The sequence below is a fragment of the Petaurus breviceps genome, unplaced genomic scaffold, assembly GCF_028583685.1.
Source record: "Petaurus breviceps papuanus isolate PSGF00001 unplaced genomic scaffold, PetGlider_PUasm1.0 318, whole genome shotgun sequence".
Lineage (NCBI taxonomy): Eukaryota > Metazoa > Chordata > Mammalia > Diprotodontia > Petauridae > Petaurus > Petaurus breviceps.
The window spans coordinates 606,300-626,311 of NW_027186078.1; the positions used below are offsets into that span (position 1 = coordinate 606,300).

At 39.5% G+C, this 20,012-nt stretch overlaps 1 long non-coding RNA gene across 1 annotated transcript; it reads left to right on the forward strand.

Annotated features, from left to right (window-relative positions):
* Positions 1-6,362: 6,362 nt before the first annotated feature.
* LOC138167884 (uncharacterized) lies at positions 6,363-19,987 on the forward strand. The gene is made up of 5 exons (XR_011169983.1): positions 6,363-6,502; positions 8,729-8,820; positions 16,570-16,750; positions 18,258-18,384; positions 18,996-19,987. It is a non-coding gene; the product is annotated as an uncharacterized lncRNA (long non-coding RNA).
* Positions 19,988-20,012: the final 25 nt, after the last annotated feature.

The following is a 20,012-nucleotide window of genomic DNA, read 5'->3' on the forward strand; positions in this document are numbered from 1 at the left end:
AGGCCAGATTCTTGCCTTTCCATTGTACAAAAATAACAGGAGCAGAAACCATAGAGACTACAAGTCCTCCTTTTTGCCTAGAGTGGTCCCTACCGATTTTATCTGTGGGACTGAAGAGGGTTTTTCTTTCAGATCAGATTAAAGGCATCAGACTGGGATTTTTTTCCCCCCAATTTTTAAAAAAATATTTTTTATTTAAAGTTTTGAGTTCCAGATTCTATCCCTTTCTCTCTCCTTTTCCCCCTCCCCGAGACGGTAAGCAATCAGATGTAGGTTATACATGTGCGATGATGTAAAACATTTCCATATTAGTCATTTTGTATAAGAAGACTCGAATAGAAGAAAAAAAAAATTGAAAAATAGCATGCTTCAGTTTGTATTCAATAATTATCAATTCTTTCTCTAGTGGCAGATGTTATGCATCATCATTAGTCCTTTGGGATTGTCATGGATCATTGTATTGCTGAGAATAGTGAAGTCATTCACAATTCTTCACTGAGAAATATTGCGTTGCTATGTACAATGTTCTCCTGGTTCTGATCACTTCACTGTACATCAATTCATGTAAATCTTTCCAGGTTTTTCTTGTCATTTCTTATAGCACAATAATATTCTATTATAATCATATACCATGGCTTGTTTAGCCATTTCCCAATTAATGGGCTTTGTTTTCCAATTCCTAGCCACCACTAAAAGAGCTGCTATATTTTTGTACAAATAAGTCCTTTCCCCCTTTTTTGGATGTCTTTGGGATATAGAGCTAGTACTGGTATTGCTGGATCAAAAGGTATGCAGTTTTATAACCCTTTGAGCAAAGTTGCAAATTGCTCTCCAGAATGGTTCTATCATTACACAACTCTATCAACAATGCATTAGTGCAGACTGAGATAATTTTTTTTAATGCTTTCTTAAGTTTTTTGAAAGAGGGAGCAGGGGGATGCTTTGTCTGCTTCTACTTTTCCATGTTTATGAGCACCATTCTTATCAATTAGTCACTCTTAATTAGTTTTTACTTAGGGGTTCTTAAATTTTTTGTGTCATGGATCCATTTGTTAATGAAGCTTATGGATCTTTTCTTAGAATAATGTTTTTAAATACACAAAATAAAATTCATAGGATCACAAAAAAACCAATTACAATAATAACAGCTAGCATTTATATATAAATAAAATATATATAAAGCACTTTGCAAACCTTGAAGCGTTCTCTAAATTCTAGCTGTTATTATTAAACCAATTATATTAAAAAAAACTTTTTAAGTGCACAGACCTCAGGTTAATGATGCCTGAGCCAGGGATATTTGCCAAGGTAGTATAATAAAAACAATCATAGTTAGCATTTATACAGTGTTTTAAGATTTGCAAAGCACTTTACAAATATTTTATCCTAGGAGATAGATGCTATTATTATCTCCATTTTATAGATGACAAAATTGAGACATAAGTTAAGTGACTTGCCCAGGGTGATTTAATTGAGACTGGATCTGAATTCAGGTCTTCTGGACTCAAAGTCAAGGACTCTATCCATTGTTCCACCTAAGTAAGAACAATTGATTTTTAAAAAATCTGTAGATTCTGTGACATACTTTCCCACCAATACATAAACAGCAGGATAAAGTAGGCTCAAATTTGAAGCACATGTGGCAAACCCATATCTCATAACTTTAGAAGTCCTTTTGCTGGAGTCTTCAAGATGTTCTCTTTAGGTATGTATGGTATATCTTTTCTGATGGATTTCTTTCAGAACCTTGAATTTGCCCTTCTCCAGAATTCAGTATGTTCTTAGTTCTCCAATGCAGACATTGCCATCAGTTATTCTGAGATGCTGCTAGGATAAATGTCAATGAGAAGTCCAGGAAATAACAAAATATCCTAGAACTTTCAGACTCACAAGGAAGAGAGACCTGTGAAGAGACTGGGTCTCTCTCTCCCTCTCTCCTCCCACACTCTCCTGATTCCCTCTTAGAGGCTTAGTTGTAAGGGTTTCACTACTTCAGCTGTAACCTTAAGGAGCAAACCTTCATTTGATCCACCCATTCCCATTAGCTATCTCATCCTTTTATCTCTCTTCTCCATTTTGTGGCTAAATTCTTTGAGAGAGCCATTCACAATCTATGCTGCCATTTCCTCTCTTTTCACTCACTTCTAAACCTTCAGTAATTTGGCTTCTGACATTACCACTCACCTGAAATTGCTCTTTCCAAAGTTATCATTATCTCTTAATTAAAAATCTAGTGGCCTTTTCTTTATCTTGGTCTTCCTTGTCTTTTCAGTAGCATTTGACACTGTCGGTAACCATCTCTTTCTGATTACTCTTTTCTAGGTTTTCATGACATGGTTCCCTCCCCCAATCTGTCCTATTGCTTCTCAGACTCTTGCTGGCTCTTCATATCATTCCCTCTAATCATACCATGAGTCCCTTTCTCTGTCTTTTTTTTTTTTTTGTTTTTTTTTTTTTTTTTTTTTGCTTAATACTACCTGATTTGATTTTCTTATTTGCTCCCATTAGTTCATTTATATTTATATTCATTGATTCCCAGAATCCCATAATTCCATGATCTACAATCTCTCTGTTGAACTATACTCGTGCATTTCCAATTGCCTCTTTTGATAATTTGAATCATGTATTCTGTAGCCCTCTCCAACTCAACATGTCCAGAACAGAACTCATTATTTCCCCCCAAACCCTTTCCTCTTCGAAACTTTCCTATTACTGTCAAGGGTATCACCATTCTCTCGGGCACCCAGGCCTACAACCTAAGTATCATCCTCAACTCTACTCTCACTCAACATATCCAACCCATCATAAAATCTTACCTTTTCTATCTTCATGATATTTCCTTTATATATCCCATTCCCTCCACTCATACAGTCATATTTTAGGTCCTCATCATTTCTCACCCAGACTACTGCAATATCATTCTAATTGGTCTCACTGCCTTAAGTTTCTCCATACTCCAGTCCATCCTCCACTCAGCTGCCAAGATGATTTACCTAAAGCAAAGAATCTGTCCATATCACACCCCTGTTCAGCTCCAGTGGCTCTCTGTTACCTCCAAGATAAAATATCAAGTCCTATGTATGTCATTTAAAGTTTTTCATAACCTTGTCACTTTCTACCTTTCCAGAATTCTTAGACTGTATTCCCCTCCATGGACCCTATGACTCAATGATATTGGACTTTGGACAAGTTCCTTGAGCAAATCACTCCATTTCCTGTCTTTGTGACTTTGCATTGGATGTCACCCATGCCTGGAATGCTCTGCCCCTTCACTTCTGCCTCTTAGTTTCCTTGACTTCCTTCAAGTTCAAATCCTACCTTCTTCAAGCAGCTAGCAGCTAGTGCCTTCTTCCCCTTTCTGATTACCATCTGTATAACATTCTGTATATATTTTGTATATATCTAGTAATTTACATGTTGTCTTCTCTATTAGAATGTAAGCTCCTTGAGGGAAGGGATTGTTTTTCTTTTTCCATTATATTCCCAAGACTTATCAAAGAATCTGCTACATAGTTAACACTTAAAAATGCTTGTTGATTGATTGATTGCCAAATACTTTCCTTTTTGTTTCTCTTTCTCTCCCACCCCCAGCTTTTCACCAGAAGGAAGTTGATCCAAGCTACCTTAAATCTTGAGTTTTGCTATTCAGAAGCATTTTTACAATTTGGATATGCATACTACCACATTCAATAAATCACATGTCCATTTGGGAATGAATTGTTAAATCCTATGACTTTGGTATAATCAATGAGGAGAGAGGAGTCCAAACAAGGAGTAAGCACTCATAGAAAAATGAGAGAGATTTCCTCATTTTCACAACTTAATGGGAATATTCCAAATCATATCCTCAGATCTTCATTGATTTTGGAGGTCAACTATCACAAAATATTGGTTTGGGGGGAAGAAAAGTGGTGGGAGGCAGGAGTAGGCTACTCATGGTTACTCAGAACGTCACCTAGAGGCCAAATAAGATAGAATTCCTTGGTTGGCTAATTGCTTAATCACATTATTAAAATCATATGATAAAATATGATACTCTGCAATAGTACAAAGTAGGGGAATGAGTGAGGTGTAAGTAAATACAGCTGTAGTATCATTACCTAAACCCCAAACATGCATATTTTCTATGCCAATTGTTATATTAGTAGATGGCATTTTGTAGCCCTTTAAGATTTGTAAGGCTTATATCCATATCTTACATATATAACTCATTTGAAGCTCATAAGAATCTTATAAATTAGGTACTACAAGAATTAGCCGCATTTTGCAGTTGAGGAAATTGAGATTCAGGTCAAATGACTTACCCATGGTCATACAATTATTTAGTGTCAGGGATGGAACTTAAACTAAGGTCTCCTTGATTCTGAGTTCAAAATGATGGGACATAAACTAGATAGGATAGAGGGTCAAGGAAAGAGTTTTTGTTTTTGTTGTTTTTAGAGTTGGAGAGACATGACTATGTTGGTAGGTGAATGTGATGTGTGAGAGGAGTGTGGGAGTTAGGGTGAATGTGAATATTCCAGGGTGCCTAAGGAGGTGAGAGAGAATAAGGTCAGGATTATAGGCAGCAGGATTAAGTTTAGTGAAGAGTTGGGATATTTCCTCTTCTGTGATCTGAGGAAAGGTGGAAAGAATGGGAAATGAAGCAAAGAAGGCTCACAGTACCTGGTCCATAGAAGATGCTTCATAATTTTTATTACATGGAGGAGTGAAGCTATGGGGGCTCATAGTTGGATGACTTGTCTTGTTCTCAGTGAAGCAGAGACTACATTGTCTTCTACAGATATATAGGGGGTAGTGGGTCATGGTTTCAGAAGAAAGAGATTTGGATTCATTGCTATGGAGAATGAGAGAGTAGATAAGGGTAGGGTAGAAGACTCAAGTAGCAACAGTAAAGGACTTGATGAGGTTATTTACCATTAATCTGTCAAGGTGAAATCAGCTTCATTTTGTGACTTTCCCCAATTATATTCTGCACTTTAGAGCAGGAACAGAGAAATCAAATGGTGGGGGTTCCCCAGGGAAAAAGATATGCAGATTGGAAAAAGTCAAGAGGATAAAGCATTTTATGTTACTTTGTTAATAAAATATAATAAAACATTTGACTATATGGTCAAGTATGAACTTAAATGAATCCAGATGGGGGGGAGAGGTTGGGAGAATAGGAATGGACCAGGAAACCAAAGGTCAGAATAAGGAGTAAAAGCAGTGGTGTGCTGGAGTCAGCTTGAACCATTTAAGAGAGCTGGCTGTTAAACATTTGCCAGCACACTGTTGCATAAGTTAAATTTGAGTGCAAAAGCACGAGAGAAGGAAGGATAAGTGGGTATGGCAAGAATGGAATTTCAAAGTTTGACTTCTTAGAACTAGAATGGTTCTCTGAGTTGGTAAGGTTTGCAGTTTGGTTGAAGTCGGGTAGAGGAGGTAATTGAAGTTGAGGTGGTTAAAGACTTTTATCATACAATTTCTAAAATGTCGTTTCTAATCACTTCCTGAGTTTTGCTGAGTCTTCTACATTGCTTCATTCCTCTTCTCCTCTCTCACTATCACAATCTCTAATATAGGGCATGATTAGTACATACCTGGATTATTACAATAGCTTCCTCAATGGCCTCCCCTGCTCCATTTTGATCTATTTTTTTTTTTTTGCTTTTTGGAGGGCAATTGGGGTTAAGTGACTTGCCCAGGGTCACATAGCTAGTTTTTATGTTAAGTGTCTGAACTCTAACTCCAAACAAGGCTGAGCTGAATTCTTTCCAGATGCCATTGCAGGTTTCCTGGTCTTGGATAAGATCAGGGTTCCTGCTGAACCTATTGGGATTCCGTCCCTCATCAAGTGGACCAGACTCACATTTAGAGTACCAGAAGCTAAGTCAACATTTATAGATGGTCTTTAAGTGATGTGATACTTAGCACCCTCTCCTCCTTTCCCATCATCCTGCTGCCATCATCCTAGAAGAAGAAGGGGACTGCACAGGACTGAGGGACATTTTTGTTTTTGTTGTTTTTTTAAATTTATGGATTGCCATGGCCAAAGAATTCATCACCAAGTGTTCAGCCTTCTGGCTTTGAGCCTCTGTACTTAGCAAGGCTGGCCTTCAGAAAACAGATTATGTCTCTTGTAACCTAGACAAAATGGCAAAATCTGCCAGAGCTTGCTTTCTACTGACAGCCTAGGAGATCACAGGGTCCCTTGGGGTTAGAAGGAGGTACAGGACAAAAGTTAGGCTCGGGAGAGAGAAAGAGCAGTCAAGAGATGGCAGCCACCGAGATGATTGATCCTACCCTTAGCCTAGAGCGCACTAGGCAGTTCTCCCATCCGATTGGGCAGAGCCGGAGACAAGGCGGGACTTCCTGTGTGGGCGGGGCCAACCGTCTCTTCTTGCCCCACTGTGGCCAGAGCAGAGCTGAGTTTGAGTCCGGTGGTGGGGGACAAGGAGGAAGCACGGAACGTCATCGGGCGATGTCTGCGGAGCACCTGGGGAGGGGAAGACAGGCCCAGGTGGGAAGTCTCTTTGCCGGTACTGTAGGCAGATCCCAGAGAGCCCGAACCTCCTCTCTGGCACCCGAGGAAGGGAGAGACGGGCTGCTCGCAGCATCCCTTTTGGAGCTGGCCCTGGTCCTGACAGCTAGGGATGTTGCCTTCTAAGTGCTGTACATCCATCCCCATTGGCCGTGCTAGGTCTTCCTATGGTTCCAGCTGCTCCTGATAGAGTGGAGAATGAGCCTAGGGGCGAGACTTCCCTGTGGGGCTGCAAGAGAGTCATCTGACTTCTCTGGCCTCAGTTTCCTTATCTGTCAAGTGGGAGGGGGGAGGGGATGGGTGGACTGGATGTTGTCTAATATCCCTTCCAGCGCTAACGCCTATGATTCCCCTCCTGGAAGCCCTACCTTACACTGGCCTTGGGGTGTTTGCCATTTGTGGGTCTTAGTTTGGTAGGACCTGAATCCTAGTTCTGGGTAGAATGGAGTCAGGGCCAAAAGAGAGAACAGAAACTCTAGGCCCAAGCCTGTTTCCTCCCACTTTTCATGGGCCTCTTCCTTGTCCCGTGAAGAAAAAATGAGAAAAGCCAGAATGTTATGGTTTTTTAAAAAGTCAAGAAGGAAGGGAGTTTCAAAATGGAGGAAGTGGTCAACATTACTAATTCATTAAGTCTGAGTAGGTTGAGGACTGAGAAAAGGACATTGGATTTGTCAATCAGTAGGACAGCTGTGAAGAGCAATTTGCTTCTTAGCCCTGGTCCTTCAAAACTAAGAAATCCCAATTCATTTAGTAGACTTGGAGTGATGGATCACATACTGGACTTGGAGTCAGAAAGGTCTAGGTTTATATCCTGCCTCAGACACTTACTAGCTGTGTGACTTAGGGAAAGTCTCAATTTTCCCATCTGTACAATGGTGGTAATAACAGCAATTACAGCACAAGATATGCAACCCTTAAGATATTATATAAGTGTGAGCTATTGTTATTATCAGTAGCTATTCTTTTAGTTACAACTCTAGCCCGATTTATACTTAAGGAGTGGTTTTTTGATAAACTGTATTAGGACAAAAACCATTGCTACTTAAGCAACATTCAGTTGTTTTGATTTGTTTTATCTAACTAAAATAATCACTATATACACATATACATATGTCATTATTTTAGCATAGCAGACCTGTTCAGATGCAATGAACTTATTCATCTTTGTGTTTGTTGTTAACTAACATGTTATCTTTAAATTCCTGAGGCATATAGGTAGTGCAGTAGATAGCACACTGGTCTTTTCAGAAAGATGAGTTCAAATTCTGCCTTGTACACTTACTAGCTGTGTATCTCTGGGCAAGTCACTTAACCTCCCTCAGCCTTAGTTTCCTCACTTATAAAATGGGGCTAATAGCATTTACCTCCCAGAGTTGGGGTGAGAATCAAATGATCTAATATGGGCAAATCTTAAAGTGCTAGATAAATGCTAGCTGCTATGAGGATGATGATGATTTTTTTGAACTGACCCCACACATTTTATCTATACTCAATAGAATGTTCTGGTCTGAGCACAAACACTTTAGAGACAATGATTTTCTTTAATTTTCTTATGTCATTCATAGTAGAACAAAGACAGTCCCTGTGATTGTGATACAATAATCTATTGTATTTTATTCATAAAAATTCTAAAAAGATTATATAAATTCAAATTGAAGAGCATGTTAAATACCTACTTTACTCAAAGTGCTCTACTTATTCATTGCTGGAGATACAGAGGCAGATGCAATATTCTGCTGTCAAGGAGTTCATGATCTAATATGTTATCTGGGCTTTTTGTTCTACCCTGTACTTCCATCTTTACCCCCTCAAAGTGGTTGAGTGTCCCTAGAGGAGGGAGAAGCTATTTCTTCTTTACTCAGGACTAGTCAGATACCCATGTTTCCCTGTTTTCATAGCTGGAAGGAAAGGGAACAATCATTTACTAAATTCCTTCTATGCACCAGGCACCATGCTGTGTTGTACACATATCTTATTTGAAAACATTTCATATACCTATGTTCAGAGCTCACATCCACCTATGTGTAAAGTATATATTAACGATGTGCTGACAGGTTTGTGTAGGCAATCAGTGCTCATAGTACTTTGACAACTGTGTCCTTTCAATGAAAAGTGGGATCATTCTGGAATCTCTTGGGGGCAGTGGAGAGTCAGAAGTGATGCCCTCGATCAGGATTGTTCTTATACTTCTTCCTCTTTCTTCAGCACTGCCTGCTCCCCAGTTTCCTGCCCTATCTCATGAGGAAAGCCCTGGAGATCAGACTATGGCAGCCCAATCACACTCACCCAGGATCAAGGTGAGTGCTTCTTCCTGAAAATTTGTCACCGCTATGACCACAGACCTATCTGTTGGTCAGTAACTTCCCTGTATGGCAATCTTCCCTTCTCCTGACCCAGGTACCTGAATATTATTAACTCCTGACTCAGAAACCAGAATCCTACCTCTTTCTCCACAAATCTAGAATCTTAGGATGATTATAGGGATAAAGGATTTCATGTAGAATGTGACCTAGTTAACTATGACTGTTTCTCTTTCCTTTCACCACCATCTACACTCCCCAACACACACAAGTATTTGTGGACAAGTGTCCATGTGACCTTCCCTTTAAGTTACTAGTCCTGAGAGTTTTCTATATTGTATATTATTGGGCCCTAGTTGAAGTTCCCAGAGTTCTAGGAGTTACTTTACTTACCTAACATTCCATCTCCCAAGCCCACACTTCTATATTTCTTATGAGAAAATCAGCCAGCTCACTCTATGAATTATTATTGGGTTCTATATGAGGGTGTTTGTGTCTCCTCTCTGAAGGGTTCATGTTTCCTTTGGGAGTTGTACACCTGGGATTCCCCTGCTCACTCTACTCAGACTGCTAGGATCAGCTCTGTGTGTGTGTGTGTGTGTGTGTGTGTAGCTTACATACCCCTAACAATTTCTGGGGGAGAGGGATAAAGTTAGGTCTCCCCTCTAGCCTCCAGTCAAGAGAATTCTTCTATAGACCTGTCTTCTGCTCTGGGACACTATTACCACATACTACCTGATGATATAGATTACTCTTATGATTTTTCTGTAAAATATGTTTCAGTGGATCCATGACATTATTAGTGATGGTACTTCTTTCTTTGATGCAGACTGCACACATCAATGCCTTCTCATGCTACATAATTCTTTCCCATGCTTTTTCTTTTTTTGCTTTTTGGAGGGCAATTGGGGTTAAGTGACTTGCCCAAGATCACACAGCTAGTTTTTTATGTTAAGCGTCTGAGGCCAGATTTGAACTCAGGTCCTCCTGAACTCCAGGAGTGGTGCTCTATTCGCTGTGCCACCTAGCCACCCCCTCCCATGCTTTTTTTCATAAATCCTCCAGAGTAGTAGGAAGAGAATCAGCAGAGTATGGTGTCTCTGACATCACGCATAGAGAGAGTATCTAGCAGTAGAGAGTAATCAGAATTCTTCAGAGTTACAGAGAAGTTAAGGAGGATGGAGACTGGAAAAAGACTATTTAATGTGTTTATTTTCATTGTTGACCTCTAAGAGAAAAGTTTCAGTGTAGTAGTATGGGCAGAAGCCAGTTTGAAAGAAGTGAGTAAGTGTTGAGTAATTAGAGGCATCTAGTTTAAACACCTTATTCCAGAAGTGTAGCAGTGGGGGGCACACTTTCCCACCAATGCACATTATTTGTGGCGAAGAGTGGTACAAATTTAAAATAGTGAGGTACAAAGGTGGCCAGGGCAACTCAGAAATCTGGAACTTCTGGGCTTGATTCAATTCAGTTCAATAAATATTCATTAAGTGCTTACTATGCACCAGGTACCATGCTAAGTACTGGGGAATACAAAAAGAGGCAAAAGAAAGAGCCTGCCAATGAGTTTACAATCCAGCAAGGAAGACAATATGAAACCTATACAAAGCAATCTATATTTGTATGTGTGTGTGTGTGTGTGTGTGTATATATATATATATATATATATATATATATATATGATAAATAGGAAAGAATTCAGAGGGAAAGCACTGGAATTAAGAGAGGTTAAGAAAGGCCTCCTATAGAATGTAGGATTTTAGTTGGGCCTTAAAGGAGGGGTACTCTGTCCCAACACAATGTAACACCTTCTTGTATTATGCAACTCTAGTCTACATCTTTATGTATGTACTTCATGTATATCATGTATACAGGGGCCAGTATTCTTGGAGCAATCCTCTAGATTTTTTGTCATAATGTGAATATCAGTAAAGTTCATGTACTATCCATCAGTATCTCCCACTCCCAATGTACCTCCTTTTCTAGTTGTACATTTCTTTGATGATATGCTTTCTGCTACTTCTCTGGAGAAATCCTTTATTGGTAATATGTTCCAGCCTGAATGTGTCCATTATGAGCCTCTCCACTGACCTTAAATCTCTGGAATCTGTGTCTCATTGTCATACAGCATTATTAGAAGAATATTGATTTTAAAAGATGAAAATTTGTTTTAGAGAGAAACTTAGGGCCAATAAAAACACTATGCAGTGTGCTGAAGGCAATCCAACTAGTTTTCCTCTTCCTATTTGATTCTGGGCCTGGCTCATTATTCAGCCTGTGTGTGTGTGTGTGTGTGTACAGAGAGAAAGAGACAGAAATACACAGAGAGACAGAGATAGAGATAGAGAGACAAAGGGAGTTAGACAAGTTCTATGGTTTGGCCATATAGCTGCAGAGGCTAGTCTGAATAACAGACATTCTTTATCTACTCGGTTGTCTTCTGTAGGTAGTTAGACTACTATTTTAGTGATTATGTATTTCCTTGAGCTTCTGCAATGTCGGGAGTCTAGGTTCAATCATTACAATGTCACCTGCAAACAGGAGCACCTGCAAGACTTTGCAATGTATAAGGAAGCCCTCTTTTAATTAGATTCTGTTCTCATCAACTTCCATGATGGAGACAAACATTTTTGGCAAGCAAACATTTCTGAATTTTGTCCCTTATTTGATATTGATAATCAGAAAGTCATAGCAAAGCTATTTCTATTGTTACATATTTCAAGGAATCTTTTATGATTTTCATATGTAAATGGGAATACTTAGTTGGAAGAGAACTTTGCTGGGGCTGGCAGTAAATGAGTATTTATGTTTTTAACTCCTATTTATTTATTTTGTTTTTACATCACCATCATTTCCAATTATACTCCTTATCCCTATCCAGAGAGCCATCCCATTACAAAGAATGAAAAGAAAGGAGAAAACAAAGCCGTTTAGCAAAATTAGCCAACAGATTATGACAGTATATACTTTGTATATACTCATGGTCCATCACCTGTGCAAAGAGGTGAGAGGGAAGTGCATTTTCTTATGTATTCTTCAGGGATAAGCTTGGTCATTATAATTCTACAATGTTCAGTTTCTTGATTTTGTAGTTGCTATTTCCCTTTCCATTGTTGTCATTTTGTACATTGTTTTGTGGTTTTGTTTGTCTTACTTTGTGCTAGTTTGTATGTTTCCCCCCACTTCTGTATATTCTTAGTTTTTGTTCCTTTCAGAACAGTAATAATCCATTATATTCATGTACTACATACTATATATTATCTGCCACCCATTTAAGGGATACCCACTTTGTTTCCAGTTTTTTTTTTTGCCACAAATAAAATTGCTGTTTATGAATATTTTGCTTTAAATAGGACTTATTTTTAAAAAATCACTATCTTAGGGTGCATGCATAGCAGTAAGATATCTGGGTAAGAACATTTTAGTTACTTTCTTGATGCAATTTAAATTGTTTTCTAGATTGTCTGGGTCAATTCACAGCTCCAACAACAATGTGTTAGTGTGCCTGTCTTTCCATAGCCTTTACAACATTGACTATTCTCATCTTTTCTTATCTTTGCCAATTTGTTGGGAATGAGATAATACTTCAGAGTCGTTTTAATTTGCATTTCTTGTATTGTTAATGATTTGGAGCCATCTTTCATATGGCTGCCAATGCGACTGAGAATCTTAAAAACATAGATTTGGTCCTGAGAGGGATCTTAGAGGCCATCTGGTTCTACTCCATCATTTTATAGATGAGAAAACTAATTCTCTGAGGAGGAAAGTGATTTACTCAAGGTCACAGAGAGAGTATGTGACAAAACTGGGATTTGAACTCTGGTCTTTTTTTTTTTAAGCAATTGGGGTTAAGTAACTTGCTCAACATTACACGGCCAGTTATTTCTGGGTGTGGTGCTAAGTATCAGAGCCCGTATTTGATCCCAGGTCATCCTGACTCTGGGGCCGGTGCTCTTACTCACTGAACCACCTGGCCACCCCTAAGTAATTGGGGTTAAGTAACTTGCTCAAGGTTACATGGCCAGGTGTTTCTGGGTGGGTGCTAAGTGTCTGAACCCAGATTTGATCCCAGGTCATCCCGACTATGGGGCCAGTGCTCTTACTCACTGTGCTACCTGGCTGCCCCTGAACTCTGGTCTTCTTAATCAATACCCAGAACACTTTCTATTGCATGCTGCCTTTCTGGTTTAAGAAGAGTAAGACATAGGGAGAGATGGAATGATAGGAAATTATAATGGGATTAGATAAATTTGAATAAAGTGGATCTCAAAGGAGAATAATTTGCTGAATGATGGTAGCAAAGAGATAGTCTAGAACTGGAAGTGGGGGAGGTTGTTAAGGAGTATTTTGACTCCCCCCTTTAGGATGACTATCAGAGAATGCAACCAGTACTAGAAAGGTCTGCAAGTATACAAGGTCTGCAGTATAATCTAGGGAGGGGTATTTGTGGTAGGATACAGGTATTCAAATGAATGTCAGAAGATGAAAGATGAGAGGAAGAAGTCTAAGAAATTAATTAACTATAGAGCAGGAGTTCCAGAGGTAGGAGTTTACTCACCATTGAACAATGAACCTAGGCAGTGTATCAATGGGCATGAGAAGCTCTGCTAATGAAGACAGATGAGTAGAATGTGGAAAGATATGATGGGTTCTCCATCAGACCCAGTGACATGATATTCTTTTTCTGAGTTTCATCTATGTTGCAATAGCCTGGTATATCTTGGATGCCAGATCCTTATTAGAAATATTTGATTCTTTTTTTTTTAACCAATTAACAGCCTCCCTTTTTTATCCTGGCTGCATTGATTTTGTTTGGGCAAAAGTTTTTCAATTTCATATAACTAAAATGATCCACTTAGACATATCTGTGAAAAGTACCTGATCATAGAGGTACCATAATAATATTATACACTTAAAAAACTACAGTATAATATAAACATAACTTTTACATGCACTGGGAAACCAAAAAAAAATTTGTGTGATTTGCTTTTTTGTGGTATTTGCTTTGTTGTGGTGGTCTAGAACCAAACCGATAATATCTCCAATGCATGCCTATAGTGAAAATACTTGGAGTCAAGAAGATGTAGTATTTAGTTTGAGAAACAACAAGGCCAACATCACTGGGTCACAGAATGTGTGTAATGGAATAAGGCACAAGAAGATTAGAAAGGTCAGAAGGAAGCAGGTTATAAAGGGCTTTAAAAGCCAAATAAGATTTTATATTTCCTCCTGGAAGTAATAGGGAGCCATGGGAGTTCACTGAAAATGGGGGAGTGATAACATGGAAAGATCTGCATTTTAGGAAGATCAGTTTGATAGCTGAGTGAAAGATTTGCCAGAGTAGAAAGAGATTTTAGAAAGGAAGACAACCAATCTGCAAGAGTTCAGAGGTGAGGTGATGAAAGTATGAACCAGTATGGCAGCACTGTCAGAAGTGTGAAGGGGGGCACATATGAGAGATATTGTGAGGGTAGAAATAACAGGACTTGACAACTGGTTGACTACGTCTAGTGAGGGAGAGTAGTTGGGGATGACACCCAAGTTGTAATCCTACATATTAGGAGGATGATGGCAACCTTAGCAGGAAGGAGGCTCCTTCACATGAATTGCCTATCATTCCCCACCAGCCAAGCATCAGAAAGGGCATCTAGACCTCCTCATGGTTATTTTTTTACTCAGGCAATCAAGAAGTAACACCAATACTGAACCTTTAGTCCCTTGAGCCAATCAAGTCTTGAGGAGAGCCCCAATACTTTTTAAGGAAATATTAATCTAACTTGCATGGAGGGGTTGGAGGAAGGTTAGGCTGCTATCTTGTCATCATTTGTGGTGCAATAACATTCCAACATAATACTATAATTTGTTTGACCATTATCCAATTCATGGGCAATTCTTTAATTTCCAGTTACTTGATACAATAAAAGGACATTGGATTTGTCAATCAGTAGGACAGGTGTGAAGGGCTATTTGCTTCTTAGCCCTGGTCCTTCAAAGAAATCCCAATTCATTTAGTAGACTTAGAGTGGTGGATCTAGATTTGTAGCCTGCCTCAGACACTTACTAGCTGTGTGACTTAGGGAAAGTCTCAATTTCCCCATATATACAATGTTGCTGGTCAAAGAGTATGTGCATTTTAGTGCCTGACATTATTTTTCCTGGACTGTGCCATGCTTTAATATTCTTTTTCCTAGCCTTGTTTCTGTCTTCTTTCTGTACATTTTTTAGAAGAAAATTTGGTTTAAGTGACTTGCCCAGGGTCAGACAACTAGTAAGTGTCTGAGGCTGGATTTGAATTTGGGTCCTCTTAACTCCAGGCCTGGTGCTCTATCTATTGCACCATGTAGCTGCCCCTTCTTTTTTAAAATCTAAGTTTGTTGATGAATTCCCTATGTATCCAAATTGGTGTCTTTAAACAACTCATTTTTTGTTCTCGTTAATATTGTTTCTATCATTTCCATTCCAGCAACTAATTCTTCCCTGTTGGTAAGAATCAGACCCAGAATAGAATTTGCTCTTTTTGTTTTTCCCACCTTTTGAAAGATGAAATTTTCATTAGAGCAATATATAAGCAGAATATATAGTTTTAAAATGAAGTTATACAGTTATTTTCCCCTTCCTCATCTCTCCCCTTCCCCATGGAGAACCTTTATGCCAGTAACATTCAATAAGAGTAATAACATGTAGTTGCATGTAATACTTTGCAATTTACAAGGCACTCTATAGACTAGGAGTCCACAATGTCCAAGATCTCAAAGAGTCCATGGATAGATTTCGGTGGGGCCATGAACTTGCATGGGACAAAAAATTGTGACCTTTAACTGAAATTTAGTTTGAATTTCTAAAAACTGCAGCAAAATGATTGGGTCTATAGGAATGGGTCCATAGACTTCACCAGCCTTACAAAGGAGTCCATGACACAAAAAAAGTTGAAAACTCTTAGTGGAAACAATAGTTCTGGACCCTCAAAGAGCTATTTTACCTGCTGCCTAGAGCACCACATTATCCTATGCCAGTGGTTCCTAATCTATGGACAGCAGACACTTAGGTTGCTAGAGTTATTGTAGGAACTCCAGTTCATCTCGTTAAATGACTTGGTATCCTAAGAAAGCACACATTATATAGACTAAATAAATGTCTCACATATAGTATTATTATTTTTTCAAGGCCGTACTATTATAATTAACAAAATGCAAATTAAATAAAAAGTGTCTTGGAATCTGTAGAAGCTTTTTATCATCATTTATTTTCTTAATCGGTATATAATAATATAGCTCATCATTTGGGGATTTGTGAAATTTTTCAACTCTAAAAGGGTAATCTCTTTCCTGTCCCCAGGCATCTTCTTTCCCTTCTTTGAGTCTTCCTTCACCCCTGCTGAAATACCCTTCCATTGAGTTTATGCCAATTCAAGCCCAATGGATAAACAGATATGTAGGCAATAGAGAACAATGGGACAAATACTATTGTTTGGGAGTCTATAAGTTTTTGATGTTTATAAAGGTTTCTTAATACTTGAAAAGATTGAGAACTGCTGGCCTGGTGAGACACTTAGGAAGCAGTGAAATGGAAAGATCCCTAGATTTTTGGTTTCAAGTCTTATTTTCTCATTCCAGTTCTGCCATTTATTAACCTTAGGCACATAACTTTAGGCAAGTAATTTTACCTTTCTGGGCCCCACTTCTCCTCAATTGTAAAGTGAATGGATTGGAATAGATACTGACATTTATACACCTTTGTGCATTGCAGTGTCTGAAAATATGTACTATCTGATGGCAATCCTTCTGGTTCAGGGCCTCTGATGACTGTCACATAAGCCATTTATTGAAGGCCCTACTTGAAACCTGTCTAATTTGGTAGAATTTCTACACCATTGGCATAGCCACTGGCATCCAGGAGCCAACCAAGGTCACCTCTCCATTGCAACAAGGTAATATCAAAATAGGATCATAATGGGAATCTATTCCTGAGTCATGTGATTGTGAAAACCACTATACTACATCTCAGAACTTCTTCCTTAAGAGTTTCTTCTCCGGGGTGGCTAGTTGGCACAGGAGTAAGAGCACCGGCCCTGGAGTCAGAATGACCTGAGTTTGGATCTGACCTCAGACACTTAACACAAACACACACACACACACACACAAATTAGCTGTGTGACCTTGGGCAAATTACTTAACCCCAACTGCCCTCCAAAAAAGCAAAAAAAAAAAAGAGTTTCTTCTCCTTCTCCAAGGCTTTCCTCTGAAGGAATCTTCATTGAGGCTGTGTAATGTAATACTAAGGAAAGGCAACTTCCCAAGGTTCAAAATACCAGCATAGGTGCTCTCCATTTTATTCAGTGACCAACCCAGAACAGAAAAGATCAAAACATGACATCATTCAAAATACAGCATTTACTAAGTGTGATTAAATAATCTCCAAGTACAACCCCACCCCAGGACCTTCCACTCATTCAATCAATTACAAAGTCCCTGGTCTAAATACTTCTCCACCCCTAGGCTATGCCTTCATTTAGTCCACCACAAAGCCCCTCTTCTCAAATGGAGATTAGTTTCCAAACATAAGTAAAGTACCTTCATTTGTCAATCACAGAGCACAAAAAGGTCAAAAGTTCCCCACCCCTGGATCTCAATTGAATCTACCCCAGAATTACATCAAGTTTAAACACAGCACTTAATACCCAAATGGAGGTCTTTTCTTCATCTTGACTCAAGGCAAGTTCTCAGCAATCTTAGTTCCTGGGGAGACAAGGCTTAGCAAGGCCACAAGATACATTGCCAGTCCCTTCATTAATTCATCCTCTGTCTGTAGAACAGTCCTAGAACCCCTGAAAACATTAGCAAAACCCTCTCCTAGGATTTCTGTAAACATACAACAAGAAAATCCTTCTTCAGGGCTTCTGAACCAACAGAAAGGTTCCCAGACCCCTGCAACAACAGCACTGTCCTTCACCAGTGGACAGTATTCACTCTCTGTCTGCAGGACAGTCTCAGGGCTTCTTAACCAAAAGCCAGGTTCCAGGACTTCTTCAACAACAGGACTGTCTTTCACCAGTGGACAAATCTGGCAAAAGAACATCAAAAGAGACAGACAAAGTACCAGCAAAACAGCCATGTCTCCTCAGTCCTTGGCAGCTCAGGGGGCAGGTCTCAAAAGTCCAGGGCAATTCAAAGCGGCCACCAGCAATTCTCTTAGTCTCTCTCCCTCCACTAGGTGCTGCTTCCAAAAAAGTTCTTCTGCCTCTCTCTTGTCTCTCCAAATCTAAGTCACCAGCTCCTCCCAGTTTAAGACTTTCTTTTCACATCAACAAGTCCATCCCACAGGTGGGATTAACAAGCTCTGGGTTTTAACACAATCAATTTGAAAACCAAGCCAATACAGGGGAATCTTTAATTGCCATTACTATCACAGGCTGCTGCAGGAATATATCATTTCAGGTGTCTGTGGTGTTTGAAGATGTTGCTGTGTACCTCACCCAGGAGGAGTGGGATCATCTTGGCCCTGCTTAGAGGGACCTCTACAGAGATGTGATGCTGGAGAATTATAGCAACTTGATCTCCTTGAGTAAGGCTTCTCCCATGGGACTCAGAATTGATATTATTTTGTCTGAAAGATTCAGCTGGGTTTGGGCTTAGAATTCCAGGATGAGATTTTCAGTCCCATCTGTGCTCAGAGACAAGATGTTTCTACTCCCTTTTCTCAAGAAGTAGTAATAGGCCTACTCTGTGCAGATTTGGAAATTGACAGCTTCATTTAATTCTCTCTGAGTTTGTATATTTATGACCCCTGAATATGTTCTTATTTATGACCTCTGTATAATAAAATTTATAAAATTTATGACCTCTGTATAAGTTCTGACCTCACTGCCATAAACCCAGGGTGCTCTTTAAGGGTTTAATGAAGACATGGCCAGAAATAGGAATTTCTTATACTCTTTGGGAGGATGAGCTCATGACGTAATTGTTTCCTGTTCACATATATCACTATTTCCTTGACTATCCCTCTCCCCAAAGCCCCTGCCTGCAAGCAAAGTTTTTCCCTGGGCTAGCTTCTCATGGCATCTCTGGACATTGTCCTTCTCTTTCTCCTGTAGGCCCAAAGGCTAGGATTTAATTTAGGACAGCTTAGTGTACCCAGCACAAATCACCAGGTCTATTTTCCTTCCCTACAAACAGGATTTCCAGTATCTAAACCTGATGTGATCTCTCAGCTGGAGCGAGGGGATGAACCATGGGTCCTTTACACACAGACAACTGAGGGGAAAGACATCCTAAGCACTGACTGTTCAGGTAAATGGGCGAATTAGGACCTTTCATTCAGTCACTGAAAATGTATTTTCTAAACATTTGTGTGATTGGATGCTGAGTAACATTGCCCAAGTTCAAAGGCAGTAGAAGATTGAGTTTACCCTTAGAGAGCTCACTGCTAGTGATGGGGTGCTTGGAATCTATGTTTGTAACATCAATTTGTAAAACCAGTCTGTAAAATCACATTTCCCCCTCCCCAGCTTCAGAGCATTAACTCTGCCCAGCAACAACTCATGAATTGTTTATCTCAGCATGGAACAGTGACAAGCTACACCTGTGAATCCTTCACAAAAGTATCTATAAACATTCCAGCTTAGGCAACTATTATCTCCCCCTTGTATGTGTCCCGCTGCCCCCCATGAAACCTTCAGGCCCCTATCTCTGGGTTAACTCCTTAGCCTATTATCAACACACTGAGTCTCCCTTAGCCTTGGTTCCCAGACATCAATCTTGTCAAACATGACACTGATGGGTGGCAGACTGGGCACTTCTCAGTCAGCCCTTGACACTAGCTGACTTAGTGATGTTTCAAGCCTAAAACCACACCTCCAGGTAGCCCCCCCTTGGGCTTTTTCCCAGTGAATTATGGGCAATACTCAGTTACATTAAAAGTGCATGTCCCTTTAAACACTGGCCCCACCTTAACTCCTCCCTAATCCCACCCTTAATCACCTAGTTAGCATAATTGGCAAGGGTTCTACTAAGGATTATTCTATAAAAACCTAAATTCTACCCCTTTGAGGTTGCAGGTCCCCTAAGGACACTTGCCCGCTGTAAAGCATACAATAAACTTTTACAACTCTGACTCCAAGTTGGCCTGTGCTGAATTCTTTCCAGACTGAATTGCAGTCTTTCTGGTCTTACATAAAGATCAGAGTTCCTGCT